General features: G+C 45.0%; 1 protein-coding gene and 1 pseudogene across 1 annotated transcript in view; one reads left to right on the top strand and one right to left on the bottom strand.

The window, feature by feature from the left end:
- The window catches only part of LOC105067031 (polypeptide N-acetylgalactosaminyltransferase like 5), a 94,849-nt gene that overhangs the window by 33,078 nt on the left and 43,754 nt on the right, over positions 1-18,017 (top strand). Inside the window, exon 6 of the mRNA XM_045514860.2 lies at positions 17,578-17,769. The gene's annotated coding sequence lies outside the window, so the exon portion shown is untranslated. The remainder of the gene's footprint in view (positions 1-17,577; positions 17,770-18,017) is intronic.
- Positions 13,620-17,563, bottom strand: LOC141578100 (nucleosome assembly protein 1-like 1 pseudogene; annotated as a pseudogene).

Below are 18,017 nucleotides of genomic sequence, written 5' to 3'. Positions count from 1 at the left end.
CACCGGGCAGGAGGGCCCAGGAAGCACTCAGGCTGGCTTGGAGAAAGGACCAGCGGAAATAGCCCATCCCGCTAATGTTTGAAATGCAATTTGAGATGAGAATGAGGTGAGCATTGAAGGGGTCAGACATTAACAGAAGGAAATGGTCAACAGAACAGGGGGCCCAGTAATCCTCTAACTGTCCTAATATAACCGGTGAGAGTGTGCTCCCAGCTTAAAATTTCTCAGGCCCTGCCAACTCTTCATTTGAAGCTGGGAGCAAATTTTCTCTTGTTTTATTTGATTGTTCAGCTTGCAATATAAAAATGTTTCACTGGATAAGACTTCCTCAGGTGAATCAAGGCTCTCCAAGAGGTGGATTGGTTAAACATTGAACAATAAATTATCTGTAGAAATTAGAGGCGAAAGTGACAAAATGTTTGTCTTGGCAAAGGGCAGCTCCAGTCACAACTCAGCTCCCGTCCCCTCCTGGCCACTCTGTCCTTTGGTTTCTTCCCACTTGTAATCTTAGCCTTTCCTTTATCGAGAACTTTGTTGACCTCTTTTTTTTCCTTTTTTGTTTCTCTCTTTTTCTACCTCCATGCAATTGCCTGACAGATTCTCGGGTAATAACAGCCATTGAGAAGGAGACGCTGTTAGTACTTACGGGGTTGCAAGGATTAGAACCCCTGGGGGCAGTAAAACCCTGTAAGAAGCCCAGTGTGCCCATTCTGCAAGGAGGGAACTGAGGCACAAAGATATGCAGTGACTTGCTTTTAAATCCTGGAAGTTTGGGAGCCAAGAGGCAAACCTGGGCCCTTTCCCGCCCCCTGGCTGCCTCACCCTCATGCTGGGCTGGTGCGGCCGACAGAGACAGGGATTCCCAGCACTGAGCTGGGGTCCAGCCTTCCCTCCACTGGCTTGTCATTCACTCACTTTCTGTCCAGCAAAAACTTATTGAGGACTGTTCTGTGCTGGGAGCTGGGAACTTCAGAGAGAAAGGGACAAACGAGGTCACGGTCTCGGAAGGAGGACAGACAGCCGGAGGAAGGAACCCTGGGGCTTGGCAGCAGACTCGTCACCACACCTAAGGGCAGCAGGAGAAGCCCTGGAACAGCCCAGATGCCGCCTAAGAGAAGAGCTCACTGTCACGGCCAGATCACAGAACAGTAGCCATTTAAAGTGACGTTCCTGGAGGCAGGAAAAAAATGTTCACGCCATGATGCTCGGTGAAAAAGGGCAGCTGCAAAAACTGAACCTAAGGTCTGATAGCAGTGCTGGGTTTTGTAAACCACAGTTCTGCTGGAGGTTATCTGATGCGCTGAACACCTTCCATTGGCCCCCAGATCCTCTCTCCACCTGCTCTGTGCCCGGAGGCTGACCTGTGTGGGCCCCTTGGCCTCTGACTTCAGTTGGCTTTGCCCAGTGGAAGGCGATTGGGTGGAAGGAGGAGAGCGAAGTTGGGGGGATGTGCCACCCAGCCTGGCTGGGACCCCCACCCCCAGCTCCTACAGATTCTGCTAATGGCCACCCTGCACCTCATCAGGCCGGGGAGTAAAGGTGCCTTGGGTCACCCACTCCAGGGCCCCGCACCTCTTTTGGGGCTTCACACACTTGTAAACGGGCCATGATTAATCTCTCCTCACATGACCCACATTGTGGGAGCCAACTGGTTTGCAGGTCATCTTTGTTCTTCTCTCATGTTTTGCTAGTTTTCTATAATAGGCACCTTCTGGGGCACCTGTCAACTCAGGACTCCCCAGGGGTGACCCACAGCTGAGTGCACTGGAGTGGAGACCAAGGGCAGCTGGGCCAGCAGATGCTCTGTACCAGAATGCCCAGGCGGGACTAGAGAAAGGCTGGCCGATCCTGTGGACAGACATCCTGGGGACGAGGAAAGAGGGATGAGAGAGATAAGTGGGTCAAGGGATGGCCCTGGACCCTAACGTCCTGGCAGACCCCAGTTCCAGTCCTTCGGAATACCTGGCATCAAAGTCCTTGACCCCAGCCCTATAGCCTTGTAATAACCCCCTTTTTTTTAAGTATAAGTCAGCTTGAATTAACTTCTGTCACTTGGAACCAAAAAACTCCCGAATACTGCAACCATGAATTACTTTCATGATTATAAAATACCTACAAAAGACGTATTTTTATTTTCTATAACTTTTTACTTTGAGGTAATTATCGACTCACAGGAAGTAGCAAAAATAGTACAAAGCAGCTCATGTTCTCTTCACCTAGCATCCCCCTAATGGCTTCAAAAGGACAGAATCAGGAGCAGCAGACTTACGCAGCTGCATGATTGTTAACTAGACTACAGACACTTAATCAGTGCTGTCTTAAACACGCACTCATTTGTATGTGTGTCCGGTCCTATGCAGCTGTATACCAAGAACAGATTCATGTATCCACCACCATAACCAAGACACGGAACTGTCCTGTCTTCAAAAAAGACCCCCTGAAGCTGCCTTTTTGTATTCGCACCCAACTCCCATAGCCTCTCCTCGAAACCACTGATCTCTTCTCCATGTCTGCACTTCAATCTTGAGAATGTTGGCATAATTGAATTACACAGTATGTACCCTTTAGAGGTTGACTTTTTTTTTTTTTACTAAGCAAAACACCTTCGAGATCCATCCAACTTGCACGTACCAACAGCTCAGTTCTTCTTCTACAGAGTAATATCCCAATATGTGAATGTATCCGAGTTTGTTCAACCATTCAGCCGTAAAAGGACATTTGGGTTGTTTCCAGTATTTTGCTGTTATGAATTAAGCTACCAGGAACCTTCGTGCACAGGTTTTTAGGTGAGCATAAATGCTGTATCTCAGGGATAAATGCCCCAGGGTGATGACTGGATCATATGGTAAATGCATGTTTAGTTTTGTAAGAAACCGCCAAATGCGTTTCCAGATTGGCCACGTTGCATCCCCACCATTGATGGATAAGAGATCTGATTTCTTATTCCTCTGTTTCCCTTCTTTGGCCTTCTAGGGGGCCACTTACAGTTTTTTAGAATCCTGTTTTATTTTATCTCTAGTGTTTTTGAAGACCGGAGGATAGCTGAGTGGAGACGCAATTAGGGCGCAGGCAGTTGGGTGTGGCGCCCGGAGAGCAGATGAGAGTGTGGCTCTGGCTGTGCACGGGGTGCCCTCGGCATCCGGATGGTGTTTAAAATCATGGGAAAGATGAGGCCACCCAAGGAGAGAGAAGAAGCCTCAAGACGGGCCCTGAGTGAAACACATGGCCCTGTTGGGGAGCAGAGGAGGGGCCAGCAGCAGCCTGCAGGAGGAGCCCCCAGGGTGCAGGGGGGATCCCCTCTGTGTTTCATTAGAGACACGCTTAGAATGTTTCCAACCAAATTAAGGTAATAGGATATACATCCTCTTCTGCCATCAATTGTACAAATTGCCTTGTGGAGAATATTCTTCCTAGTCATTAAATATGCTCTCACATGAGTTTAATGATTGTATCCTTTTTCATTGCATGGATATATTATGATTTACGTCTTTTAAAAGTTTCTCCTTGAAGAAAAAGAACGAAGCTGGAGAAATAACCCTTCCAGGCTTCAGACAATACCACAGAGCTACTGTAATCAAAACAATATGGTATTGGCACAAAAATAGACATATGGATTAATGGAACAGATTGAGAGCCCAGAAATAAACCCACAGACCTACAGTCAATTAATCTTTGACAAAGGAGGTGAAGTCAAAGGAGAAAAGACAGTCTCTTCAGCAAGTGGTGCTGGGAAAGCGAGACAGCCACGTGTAAATCAATGAAGTTAGAACACGCCCTCACTCCATACACAAAAATAAATTCAAAATGGCTCAAAGACTTAAAATAAAACAGGACATCATTCTCTGACATACATCATAGCAATGTTTTCCTAGGTCAGTCTCCCAAGGCAATAGAAATGAAAGCAAAAATAAACAAATGGGACCTAATTAAACTTATAAGCTTTTGCACAGCAAAGGAAATCATAAGCCAAACAAAAACAACTTACAGACTGGGAGAAAACGTATTTGCAAATGATGTGACTGACAAGCCCTTAACTTGCAGAATACACAAACAGCTCATACAACTCAATAACAAAAACAAAAACAAAAACAAGCAACCCAATCAAAAAATGGGCAGCAGACCTAAACAGACATTTCTCCAGTGAAGTCATACAGATGGCCAACAGGCACATGAAAAGATGCTCAATATCACTAATTATCAGAGAAATGCAAATCAGAACTACAGTGAGATATCACCTCACACTGGTCAAAATGGCTGTCATCAAAAGGTCCACAAATGGTAAATGCTGGAGAGAGTATGGAAAAAGGGAACCCTCCAGTGGGGAGGGTATAGCTCAAGTGGTAGGGTGCATGCTTAGCATATACAAGGTCCTGGGTTCAATCCCCAGTACCTCCTCTAAAAATAAGTAAACCTAATTACCTCTCCCCCTAAAATAAATAAATAAAAAGTGCCACACATTTGAAAAAAAATTTTTAATAAAGGAAACCCTCCTACACTATTGGTGGGAATGTAACTTGGTGTAGCCACTGTGGAAAATAGTATGGAAAATTCCTTAGAAAACTAAAAATAGACTCACCATATAATCTAGCAGTCCCACGCTAGGGCATATATCTGGAGAAAACTCTAATTCTAAAAGATATACGCACCCCAATGTTCACAGCAGCACTATTTACCATAGCCAAGACGTGGAAACAACCTAAATGTCCATGGACAAATGATTGGATGAGGAAGATGTGGTGTGTATATATATACTCAGCCGTAAAAAAGATGAAATAATTTGCAGCAGCATGGATGGACCTAGAGATTTACCATACTAAGTAAGTCAGACAGGGAAAGATAAATATCATTTGATATCACTTGTATGTGGAATCTAAAAACAAAAATAACACAAGTGAACTTATTTACAAAACAGAAACAGACTCACAGACACAGAAAACAAACATATGGTTACCAAAGGGGGAAGCAGGGGAGGGATAAATTAGGAGTTTGGGATTAGCAAATACCAACTACTATATACAAAATAGATAAACAACAAGGTCCTGCTGTACAGCACAGGGAACTGTATTCAAATAGCTTGTAATAGCCTATAATGAAAAAGAAATATATGTATAACTGACTTACTATGTTATACACAGAAACTAACACAACATTGTAAATCAACTATACTTAAGTAAAAACAAAGTTTCTCCCAGAACTTTGGCCAAGATCAAAGTCAAATGTACTGGTCTATATTTTATGGAAATGTAACCAAGCAGGACTGTATGGGGCCTTCCCGGGACAGGCCACTCCCCTATATCCACAGACCCTTTCTGGAAGTCCCAGGTAATAGTAGCTCATGCATATTTGCTGAGTTTTTCAGATGCTAAAAATCACCACCAAATGGAAGAAATCAACTACTTGGTGATCATGAGCATGTGGCCCCCAGATCTCTGGGCACCTAAAGATTGATCACCATCAACCAATCGGAGAATTGTGCATGAGCTGATCACAGATCCTGGGACACCCTTCCCTCATGGCCCTTAAAAACATTCAGCTGAAACTTCGGGGAGTTGGGGGCTTGGGGGCGTGAGCCACCAGTTCTCCTTGCTTGTCCAGCAATAAACTTTCCCTCCTCCGAGCTCCGATGTTCCAGTGCTTTTTGGCCCACAGTGCATTGGACACATGAACTTGCATACAGTAACAGAAATATTTCTCGTTTTTTGGAACTCAGGATGGCAGTTGCTTCTCTTTAATCCTCTTGCACTTCTGCTGTTTCCCAGAATTCTTTAAAGCACGTCACAAATTCATCAGTGTCTCCTAGTTCTCTGCAATATAATTTGTTCAACGCCAACAGGCACGCGATCTCCCCAGTAAAAGTTAATGTTGGTGAGCCTAGCTCTGGGGTAGGTCCAGGTTGTCCTGTGCATCCTCACATCATCCTGTTTAACCCTCAGATCACCTGAGCGCCGTTCGTATTATCCCCTCTTAGAGGTCAGACCGCAGTCTCAGAGAGTGGGTGTGGCTTGCTCCCATTAGAGCAGCTGGTGTGCGGACAGCTTGGCAAACCCCAGGTCTTTCTGACTCAAAGTCTGATGTATCGCCCAGCCTTCCTTGGGCTGGCATGTGTTCTGCCTTTCGTGGTTTGAAGACCGTGGTCCCTGATAGAACAGAAGCCAAATAAGGCTTCAGCAGCTCTGTGGTTTTCATCTGTTAAATTTCACCATCTGTCCCAGGCAGGGGGCCTCCTTCTCGTTCCTGTTTCTCTGAGCATAGCTGAAAGCTGTTTTAAAAACTGACCGGGGGTGGGTGGGGACAGCTCAGGGGTAGAGTGCATGCTTAGCAAGCACGAGGTTCTGGGTTCAATCCCCAGTACCTCCAGTTAAAAAAAAATGTGTGAGCCTCAGTGCAAGGTGGCCGTTAGTCCTGACAACTGGTTTAGCCTCTGCCCTTCACTTACTGTGTCCTGGATTACCAAGCAGTATTTGAGAAAGTGGTTTGTAGTTAGGCTGACTTGAGTTTTGGTGTTGAATCTTGGCAAGATACCAGCTCTTTCCAGCTCTGAGCCTGAGTGACCCCCTCTCTCCATGCCTCAGTTTCCTCCGGTGAACACGGCCCCTCCCATCTTCCATGCCCTGTGTAGTCCTGCCCACTGCACACCTGGGCCGGTCCTGAGACCGAGGAGTGATGTACTATTCCAGCTCTAGGCCTTGGGAAGACCTGGGGCCGCTCTTTTGTGCTCCAGGGAGCTCCAGGCCATCACGGAAGAAGTCCGTTAGCAAACCCACGTGGAGAGGCTGGGGAAGAGCCACCCAGAGCCCCCGCTCAGCCCGGCTCCCAGCTGAGCCACCAACATCTGGAGGCTCCAGTGCAGGCCAGCCCTGAGGTGGCCTCAGCCTTGATGGAGAGCACGGGGAACTGAGCACCCAACAGAGTCTCGTCAAGCTAACTGAGTCACAGAATCAAACAAGCTAATTGAGTGGCTGTGGTTCTAAACCACTGAGAGTTGGGTGGTTTGTACACAGCAGACCTTGAAATACTGTTAACTAGTGGAGGGGCAGTGAACTTAGTGTCCTGGAGCTGGGAGCTTCTTGTAGGCCCTGAGCCACTGGGAAGGGGACCCTGTCTTGTGGGACAGACAGTCCTCTTCCACGGGACCTGGGAAGATGCAGCTGGCCTTACCTGTGCAGGGAGACTGAGGTGGGGGCTCTACACTGTTCAAGCTGTCCCTTTGCCTCACGAAGCATCCCCACCTCCATCAGCAGGTTAATTGTTCCCTGTCCCACAGGTCTGGGCAAGGGAGTGGTGACCGGGAGGCCTGAGCCAGCTCAGCCAGGGCCACTCAAGGAGGAGTGACAGACATTTATTTCTCATCGGATCAGGGTGCTGGCAGATTTGGGGTCTGGTGAGAGCCCACTTCCTGGTTCACAGACAGCTGTCTTCTTGTGGTGTCCTCACATGGCTGAGGGTAAGGGGGGCTCTCTGGGGTCTCTTTACAAGGGCGTCCTCATGACCTAATCACCTCCCAAAGCCAACCCCCCCCCAAATATCATCACAACTGGGATAAAGTTACTACCAGGCAATGTTGAAATCTACATGCAAGAGACATCTAACTTAATATTGCCAGATGTAGTTTCAACATATGGATTTGAGGGGGGCACAGTCTTTAGCACACCCCAAGGAGGGCCCTGGGGTGCTGTCCTCCATGGGGGGACGTTGGATCAGATTTGATCATGAGCCTGTGTTATGTCCCTGACACGCAGGACTTGGGGTAAATCATATTGCCGTCCTGTTAAATTGTGTTATAGTTCATATGCTAACGCTCTTCTTTGGCAGTGATGATTTGCAGGTGAAAGCCATTTTCATACTTAAGGTATCATTTTCCTGAGTTTTGAATCCATTGAGACTTGGGTGCGTGTGGCTGAGGGACCGGGCTCCTGAGAAAAGATCAGCGGGGTCCTGACATGTAAAGGCACCCCCAGTGTGAAGCCCAGTGTGTCTGAGCAAGCCGGGGGTTCCGCGCAGTTTGGATACTTTAACGAGAAGAAAAAGTGGTTGCGACAATGAGAAACATGAGTTATGGTCAGATCATTCTGGAAACTGCATGAATACTTCATTTCGGCATTCACTGATTTCTTTCAACAGCCTGTGCTGACACCTGAACTGTTTTTTCTTTTCCTTTCCATGGCCATTAATAACCAGTTTTAGTGATTAATTCCTACCTGGTTCCACCAATCTTAAACTGGATATCTCTTGAACATACAGTTCAGTATCACCTCATGCTAACCCTATTGTTACTGAGCAACAGCTTTATAGTTTCTAATAACATCCCATTTAAATTGGCGTTTCGGTGGGGAGGGTAGAGCTCAGTGGTAGAGTGCCTGCTTAGCATGCATGAGGTCCTGGGTTCAATCCCCACCACCTACCCCCAAAATAAACATAATTACCTCCCCCAACCCCCATCAGAATAAAATAAATAATACAATAAAAAAAAGATTTTAAAAAGTTGGTGTTTCAGATCGCTGCCTGGCAGAACTTGGTTAAATACAAGGTATGACCATTCTGAACCAGCTCCCAAAGCCTTTAAGTTAATAATGACATTTGCACAATATACTGATACAAAAAGACCTTCTCCACATTAGGATTAGAGCCAGAAATACTAAAGCAGATCAAATATTAAACCAGATCTAAGGCTGCCTTCTTTTTTTCCTGCTATTAAAACAAACATAAGAGGTTTGCTTTCAGCCAACTAGCATCATCCCCTGCATTAAATTAGTGTGGCTTTATGGTGTTTGGGGATTTAGTTTGTAAAATTGTTGAGAAGGTGTAAGAGTTCAAACTTCCATAAAGGTGGAGCACTTTATATTTGTGTCGTTAAAGAGCTATTAAAACAAAGAGAATCTGACTCTACGCTAGAGGTTCTCACGTACTTTGCCCCTTGAATGGAGGCTGTACATTTCTGAGCTGCAGCACCCAGAGGTCGGTGTCAGGAAGGTGGCAGAGAGATGCCACACCCACATGAGCAGGTACCTCTGAGCAGCTCTGCTCTAGAGGGAGAAGCTTCCAGGGCAGGAGGGAGAATGGGTTGGGGGTTATCAAGGGTAAAGTAGAACAAAGGTGGCAAATGTGTAGCATGCAGACCCCCCACCGCCTCTCTGTGCCTGCAGTAGGCATTGCTAATCAATCATAGAGGGAGGGAGAGAGAGAGAGAAGGGGAGGGGGAGGGAGGGAGAGGGAGAGAATGAACCCGTTTTTTGGAGATTTTTATGGAGGCTTCATCACTGAGGCATGATAGATGGTTAACTCCATGCCCATCCCCCCTCCCCTCTCAGGAGAATGGGTAGGGGGCAAGGCAGGTACAGGGGCCGGATATTCTGAGCGTCTGATCACTACTATCAGCCAGGGAATTCCAGATGATTTCAGAGCTCTGTGCCAGGAACCCTGGCAGAGACCAATAAACATGTATATTTTCTGTTACCTCATAGAGCAACAGCCTGACACGTGGGTTAAAGCCAAGATCTGGTCGTAGTTGTTACTTGATTGTGTAGTGAAAACCCTTTACTCATGAATTGGGTTAGTGGCAGCCTTTTTCTGAGAATTCTGGAGGACCATAATTCTCCAGGTGACAAATTTCCCTCCAAGGATGCCCTTTGTTCTGGGTCCTAGAACCCAGGACCTTGCCTGGAGCGACTTCCACGTCCCAGATGCGTGGGTTGCAGAATCCACCTTCTGTCTCTGAAATTGAAGATGTGCTAGGGTTTCACTCTTCCTGCAGGTGCTCTTTTTGTTGTCTCCTGCCTTTTCCCCATTCTTCGTCGGCTGTGACCAGTGATCCTGTGCACCCAGGAACCTTGCCCTGGTGGGTGTGGTGGGGGGGAAGGACACAACAAAGTGTATTTTCGGCACAAAGACCTTTCAGGTCTTCCCTCACTACCCCGGCGCTGCTTGGTGGTTTCCGTGATCCCACTTACCTGTGATACAACTCACCAGGTGGGGTGGTTTCTCACGTCTCTCCCTTGGCTTCTGTTGGTCCCAGCTTCTCTTGGCATTCAACTGAAACATGACCCCTGGGGGCCATGTTTGGGGGGAGCAAGACCCATGTGCTGGACCCGGAACCAGACTCAGCCTCCTGAGTGTGGGGTCAGCGAGCACCGGACTGTCCCCAATCCCTACACGCCCACCGTGCAGCCAGTGGGGGGGCCCACTTACCTAACTTAGAACCATCCAGAGCCTTTCCAGCCTGCACAGAGGGAAGTTTACTCTCTCCAGTGTTCTATTGCATGAATTTCTTTCCTTATTTTTAAAGTTGTGGTAAACATACATAACATGAAATTTCCCGTTTTAACCATTTTTAAGTGCATAGTTCAGCAGTGTTCAGCACGTTGTGCGACCATCACCACCGTCACCTCCAGAACGTTTTCATCTCCCTAAAACTGAAATTCTGACCCCATTAAACACGAACTCCCTGTTCCTCCTCCCACCACCAGCCCCTGATGACCTCCATTCTACTTTGTCTCTATGAATTTGGTGACTCTAGGACCTCATATAGGTGGAAACATAGTATTTGTGTCTTTATGATGGCCTTATTTCATGTCACATATCCTCAGGATTCATCCACGTTGTAGCTTGTAACAAGGACACCTTCCTTGTGGAAGCTGAAAAGCATTCCATTCGTGTATACACTGCATTTTGCTTATCCACTCATTGGTCGATGGACACCTGGCTATAGCATTCATTTCACAAACGTTTTTTGAGTTCCACGCACAAGGGTTGCTACTGGAGATAAGATTGCTGCCGAGGTAGGGGCTCCCTGCCTTCCCAGAGGGGAGGAGGCTCTAAATAGTAATGGCCCAAAGTGATGGCAGTTTCTTCCTGGTTCACGAAGACTCCAATGAAGAGACTATACTCAATTAATGTATCCTTCACAATTTTTACTAAAACCGTTTGGCACCTGATGAAAAAGGAATAAAATAAGAGGCAGCATGACTGGAAAAGCTTGCAAATCTCCATACACACTTTAAACCTTTGAGAGGGTCCTCCTAATAGTAAAGGCAAATTACAGCTGTAGACGGCAGTGCTCATCGCTGACTATATTGTTTCTAGCTGCCGTGGTAGGAATGGCTAGACCAGTATTTCTCCGTGTTCCCTGGATCAGCGGCGGAAGTGTCTGGTTTTCTGTGCTGTCCCAGGGGGCAGACCCCAAGCGCCTGGCCGCAGGCTCCAGTAGACACGTTTGCCTGCGCTCTGTTAATCCTCTTTCCTCTTGTCACCACGTGCCCTTTGCTCTGCAAACATCTCGTGAAATGGCATTTTTTAAACCCTGTTCAGTTTCTCACTGCATCCTGAGACGTGTCTTCTTTACCATGAGTGGTTGCCCTGGAGATTTCTGAACGTGTCAAAAATGCTCTGCCTTAGACAGAGGCCAGACAGGAGCCTCAGTGGTCCCTAGTTTCAGCGGGGTTTGGGCAAAGCCCCCCAAGATGCCTTGCCTCCTTACAGACATCTATACATCTGGTGACTGAATTGTTCTAGGTCTCCCTCTTGTGGGCCATCTGTGAAATAAAACACATCAATTATTTTTAATAGATATGATGGAGAATCTTACAGATTATAAGGAATTGATTTCTGTGAATCCTGTGGGTTGATTAGGACCTTTAACTTTTCATTACAAAATATCACCAACATAATAAGTGTATAGAAAATATATAAAAATACCCAGGTACCTGCACACCAGCTTCATCAAATCTTAACATTTTGCCCCATATTTACTTTAGACCTTTAAAAAAATAAAATAGATACTTTTGAGGTCCCCTGTATATCTCCCTTTCTGCACACACAAAGAATAAGGTAACCATTATTCTGAATTTGTATTTATTACTCCCAAACTTATTTTTATACTTCTCTACATATACATGTATCAAGGCAATACAAACTATTATTTTACTTTTTTTAAACTTTATACAGATGTTATGATGCTGGATATTTTCTTTTGCTATCCCGCTTTTCTCCCTCAATATTATGCTGTTCAAGTTTGTCTTTGTGGCTCCAACTCAGTCATTCTCTTCTGTATTCTGCCGATTGTATGAGGACCACAATATATTTACCGGTTCTCTTATGAAGTATTCAGGCTGCCCTGAGTTTTCCTCACGACAAGCAATGAGGTACCAAAGATTCTTATACTCGCCTCCTGTGTATTTCTGTGAATTCCTCTAGGAGGAATTGCTGGGGCATTGTATTCAGTTTCTTCAACTTTTCTGCATGTTGCCAAATTGGTCAGGGAAGAATTGTACCACTTTCCATTCCACCATCACCCGGAGCTCTTTTTGGTCCTCTTTCCCATCTGCCCTCCCGGCGGGCAGCGGGAGGAGGAGATCCCCACCATCCCCACTATTAACTGAGCTCTGTGTTCAAGCCTCAGCATGAATAGCAACAACCTCACCAGTTTAACAGGGAATCAGCGGTGTGGGAATCTTCCTAAGGCCACCAACGCAATGAGCAAAGAAGCACTGAACCCGACACAGCCTCTCCTGTCTGACCCCAGAGCTGAACTGCAGAAGTCCTTAAAGACTCACCGGGCAGGACACCAGGGGGATGGAGGGAGGGGTCCCTTCCACTGAAGCCCGTTAGCCAGGTGGCTGAGAGCTGAGAGAGACAGGAAGAGAGAAGGGACAGGCCATTTAATTTTTTTAATGTATGAAGGTCATCATACAGATAAAAGTGTATATTTAGCATGAATGTATAAATAGGGGGAAACAATAAGATGAACAGGTAGTGAGAAGGGAGTGAGAAAAATGAAAATGAACAGCACCTAGATCCCCTAGGAAAAAGCCCTTGCTGTTAGGAAATAACGTTGGAAAAGTTTATGTTTAAAAATCACATGTTAGTTCTTATACAATGCTGCTGGCGGTGCAAAATAGTACACCACTTTGGAAAATAGTTTAGCAGCTTCTTAAAAAGTTTACCATATACCTACCATACAGTTCAGCCATTCCACTTCTCAGTATTTACCCACAGGAAATAAAAGCCTATATCCCATCAAAGATTTGTACATAAATGTTCATAGCACCTTTGCTTGTCAGCCAAGAACTGGAAACAGCCCAAATGTCCACCGCTTGGTGATGAATAAACAAATTGTGGTATAGCCATACAATGGAGCACTATTCAGCAATGAGACATGCAACAAAATTAACCAATCTCAGAATAATTATACTGGCTGAAAGAAAACAGTTGAGAGTACACACGCTGATTCCATGAGATTTCATACATTTTTGGAAAACACAAACTAATCTGTAGTGGCAGAGAGCAGGTGCCTGTAGACCACAGATGAGGAGGGCAAGAGGGGGAATTAACTAAGATGCATGAGAAAACCTGGGGGTGATGAATGTGTTCAGTTTCTTGATTGTGTTAATGGTTTCTTGGGTCTATAGGTCAAAACTTATCAGATTGTACACTTTATTTCATGTTACTTATAGTCCAAAAAAGCTGTCTTTAAAAAAATCTAAAAAAAAAAAAAAACCCCACATATTAGCTTTCCTTTCAATTACTAAGAAACAGCAATCATTTTAGGACAGTACGAGAACCTCACCCTGGCTCACTGTCTACTTGGAGCTGCTGATCTGAATGTTGTCACGTGGCAGGATGAAGATGACTTCAGTGTGGACTGGAAACAACAGAAAAACAGAAGAGTTGAGTGGAAGAAAAGAAGAGGAAAAAGGAAATGCAGTCTATAGCCGTTCTCTGCTCAGCCCCCAAAGGAGCTACAAATTGCTTCTGTCCCTGTGGAGCTGTCTGTCTGCACTGGCTAGGTTTTGACCCAGTCCTTTGGGGCCTGTGGCTCTGCACAGTTTCTAATAAAATTCTCCCCTTTTATTTTTAAGTAAAAGAAGGAGTTAAGTAATCCAAAAACCAACAGAGCCCGACATAGCTCGTGTTGGACGTCTACTGGAATTAAAGGAGAAAAGCGCAAGGGTGTTTGATTGCTTTTGCTTTTACTGAGACAAAAAGATACAGGCTCCCTACCCGAGTTGTTAATGTTGACTTCAAAAGAAAGTGACATCCAAAACAGAGCAGCCAAAGCAAACCAGAAGTGAAAGTTAATACGTGTTACAGGAAGTCGACAGGAAGCACGAAGTTTGGCGTGGAAGTGAAGCCACTTGTTAAAAAGCACATCGAGAACCCAGTGGATGAGGGAGGAAGCCTTCTTAGCAGGAGTCCGGGGGTATCAACCATCTCGGGTACTCGTTCTCCCAATTTCATTTGTGGTGAAGTACCTAGAGCAACGTGTTTCATTTTAACCATTTTTAAATGTGCAGTTCAGGGATATAACATATATTCACAAAGTTTACAACCGTCACCACCGTCCATCTCTCTAACTCTTGTCATTTTGTAAAACTGAACAATAACTTCCCACTCCCGTCCCTGCCGGCTTCTACTGGCAAGCATTCTACTTTCTCCTTCTATGATTTTGACTACTCTAAATATTGTAAGTGGAGTCATATGGTATTTGTCTTTTTGTGATTGGCTTATTTTGTTTAGCATTTTAACCTCAAGATTCACCCATGTTGTATCATCTGTCAGAATGTCCTTCCTTTTTAGGCTGAATCATATTTCATTGGATGGACATGTCATAGCTAGCTTGTCCCCTCATCCATTGATGGACACTCAAGTTACTTCCATGTTTTAGCTATTGTGAATAATGCTGCGTGAAAGATTACTATTTGGCATGTGAACCAAGTTACCAACATCAGAAGTCTCCAAACAGACTCCTTTTAATGAAGTCATTAATACTTTGAATAACTGATGTAGGGCCCTAGAGTTTATGAAATTCTCATCTTTAGAGCATCTTTGTCCAGCAGATGTTTTTGGCAGCTCAGAACCAAAGTTTTCTGCTTTTTTATTAATTGAAGACAAAAGTGGTCGGTCACCCAAGAGGCCACTGATTCACATCTACCAAAAGCAGTTTTGATATTACTTATCCAGGGGAACTAGCCTCATTTGACCAAATTTACTCATGGGATTTGAACCCATATCTTGAACAATGTCTTTGTCCCTGCTGAAGACGTGAGCCACTCTAGGATAGGGACAATGGATTCTTTTGGTGTGTCTCTGGTGTAGCCTGGCACAGATCTCAGGATGCAGACCCTGTAGCTGCTTCAACCAGGAGGTTCCTAAAGACAAAAAACAGTATCTTCTCCACCAAACATTCACGTTTTGCCTTGGCTTACAAATTCCTTTGTCTTGTACTAAGTGTTACAACCTTGAGTCAAATAAACAAAACACTGGTTTAGAATAGAAGCAGCCAGCTCATGGTCTATCAAATAAGGAGGTCCTCCTTGGATCTTAGCCAAGGGAAGGCCACCGCCTGACTGCCAGATTTACTACCAGATTCAACCTCCTCCCCAACCTCATACCCCAGCCTTGGGCCCACAATAATCCCCCATGCTTCAAGACAGGAGGCCATTAATCTCTAGTGGGAATCTCTCAAATTACAGCCCAGCTTGTGAGTTTCCTAAGACAGCTGCCTTATGTGGGAAAAGCTTACCACGTGGCTGTTGGGAGAAGTGCTGCTGGTACCCTGAGATGCTCAGATCCAGAATGATGGTGGCAGTGAATTTGGAACCAGAGTGGACTGGGATTGAATTCTTTTTTTTTTTTTTTTTTTTGACATTTTAATTTTAGGCTGCAAAAACAAAAAGAAGCAAACAACAAAAAGCTTGAAGTAGGCTTGTCAAGTGATGTAAATTCATCCTGTCCAGGGAAGCAGAAGGCAGACCAGGGCAGGTTATCTTCCAGTCCATGCACATCTTGCTTCACTGCTGCTTGTACTCTGCTGCGTTTCGATCCTTCTTTGGGTCATAATCTGGGCCATTTTCCTCATCTCCTTCTTTCCCCTCTCCATCGGCTTCTTCACCTTCAGCATCACCATCATCATCATCATCATCATCATCATCTTCAGTAGCTTCTCCAGTAAAAGTGTAACACTGACCTTGGGGTTATATGCTTGCGTAAAAAGTGACCAATTTCAAAGTCCGCAGCAAGGACAGCTTCAGCAGCAGCATCCAGATCTCCACTCTCAGGAACTTCTGGGGGGGAGTGCAGAAAAATTAGAGTCTTTAGAAACTGTTTTGGTCACAGTGCAAAGTGTCCCATGTCCCTTGTATTTCTACTTCTCAATGGTTTTTAGAGTGACATTCTTCCCTTTTTTCCAATCTATCTGGCACCCTGTACAACCCATAATTTCTGGTCCATCCAAAGAAAAGGGATCAGAATTATCTGGTTCAACCTCATCCTATATATCTTTGTCAACACTTCATTTGTGAAATAGTCATTGGGTTCAAAGTGAAATTCTAAGACAAAACTCGCAGGCTGGCTGGCATCTGAGAACTTCACTTTAGTATCTTTCAAGTGCTTCAGAATAGATTCATTGAGTTCCTGAACCAGATCATTGAGCAAGTCAACATTCTTAAAAACAGTCAACTAAAAATTCAGGAATTCCCTTGGGGTCATCTTTTTCGTCATCTTTTTTCTCATCTTCAATCTTGGCCTTTTCTTTCAGCTCCTCTGAAATTTCATTTTCCTCATCTGGTTTCCATTCACGTTCTTCCATAGGTCCATAAATTGCATTAATAATCTCAAATCGCTCATCAAATAGAGACTGATAGAGACCAGCATCCTTTCTTTCAAGATCATGAACTTCCTCACGGAATTTGGCTTCTGTCTGTGCACATTTAACGTGGAGGTTTTTGAGAGCATTCACTCGTGTTTTAACTATCCTAGGCAAGCTTTCGATGGATCCTGCTGGTGTTTCTGCCAGGCCATCAAGTCTTTCTTGAACGGCTGTGGGCGTCTGAGAATTTAGCATCATCTGAACAGTCAGCACTTTGATTTTTGTTTCTTCACCAGTTTCTCCCTCCTCTACTTCTCTAGCATCATCCAGACCTTGATCAAGTTGAGACCGTTCTTTGTTGCCAGTATCTGCCATGTTGTATGTACAAACACCAAATACCCGCAACTAGCACGGGGAGCTGCCCAGGTGTGACTCGGGGCAACAGTGGGAGGAGGGGAGGTGGCACTGCCAGCAGATGGCGCTAAAAGGGTGGGAACTGGAGTCTTCTGCAGGGTTTTTAAGACAAGGAAGAGTCTAGGCTGGTAGGTTTGACCAATAGCGTATGGAGCAGCTTATAGTTAAGTCATGTGTTGGGAAGTTCTGTTTTTTAGAGCAGTTGAAGACACATCATAACCACTCAAAGCATGTAGTTTACATTAGGGTTCACTCTTGGTGTTGTGCATCCCATAGGTTTGGACACCTGTGTAATGACATGTATCCATCACTAGATTATACAGAGTATTTTCATTGACCTAAACATCCTCTGTGCTTCACCCGTCTCCTCCACCCTCAGCTGCTGGAAACCAGGGATCTCTCTATTGCCTCTATAGTTTTGCCTTTTCCATAATGTCAGAGTTGTAATCATACAGTAGGTAGCTTATTCAAGTTGGCTTCTTTCACTTAATATGCATTTAAGTTTCCTCTATGATTTTTCATGGCCTAATAGCTAGTTTCTTTAGTGCTGAGTAATATTCCATTGTCTGTGTGTACTGCAGGTTATCAGTCCATTCACCTGCTGAAGGACATCTTGGTTGCTGCAGATGGCTTCTGAGATGAGGAATTCTTTTCTCCTAAGTCTTAAGTGGAAGCTGATTATGTAAATCAGAATAAAGGCAGAGATGTTCTCATTGAAGGAGAAATATTTTCCCTTCGACCCACACCCCTCCCAGGATCCAGAAGCACCTAGGGTAAGTCCCAAAGAACCCAAAAGAAGTTGGAATGTAGCCCCCAGCTGGGTGGCCATGGGCTAAACAAAAACTATAATATTTTAGAAGTTTCATGTTTAACTGGATTTGTTAAGTTTGAGATGCTTAGACAGTTGGATAAATGAGTTTGGAAATCAGTGGAGAGGTAGGACTTGGAGATATGAATTTGGGTGTCAGTGGCAACCAAATAATATTTGACTCTCTTGGGATCATTGAGATGACCCGGGAGA

Source organism: Camelus bactrianus, chromosome 7 (genome assembly GCF_048773025.1).
Source record: "Camelus bactrianus isolate YW-2024 breed Bactrian camel chromosome 7, ASM4877302v1, whole genome shotgun sequence".
NCBI classification, from domain to species: domain Eukaryota; kingdom Metazoa; phylum Chordata; class Mammalia; order Artiodactyla; family Camelidae; genus Camelus; species Camelus bactrianus.
Note: the sequence above shows the minus strand (reverse complement) of the source record. Positions and strands in the feature narration are given on the sequence as shown.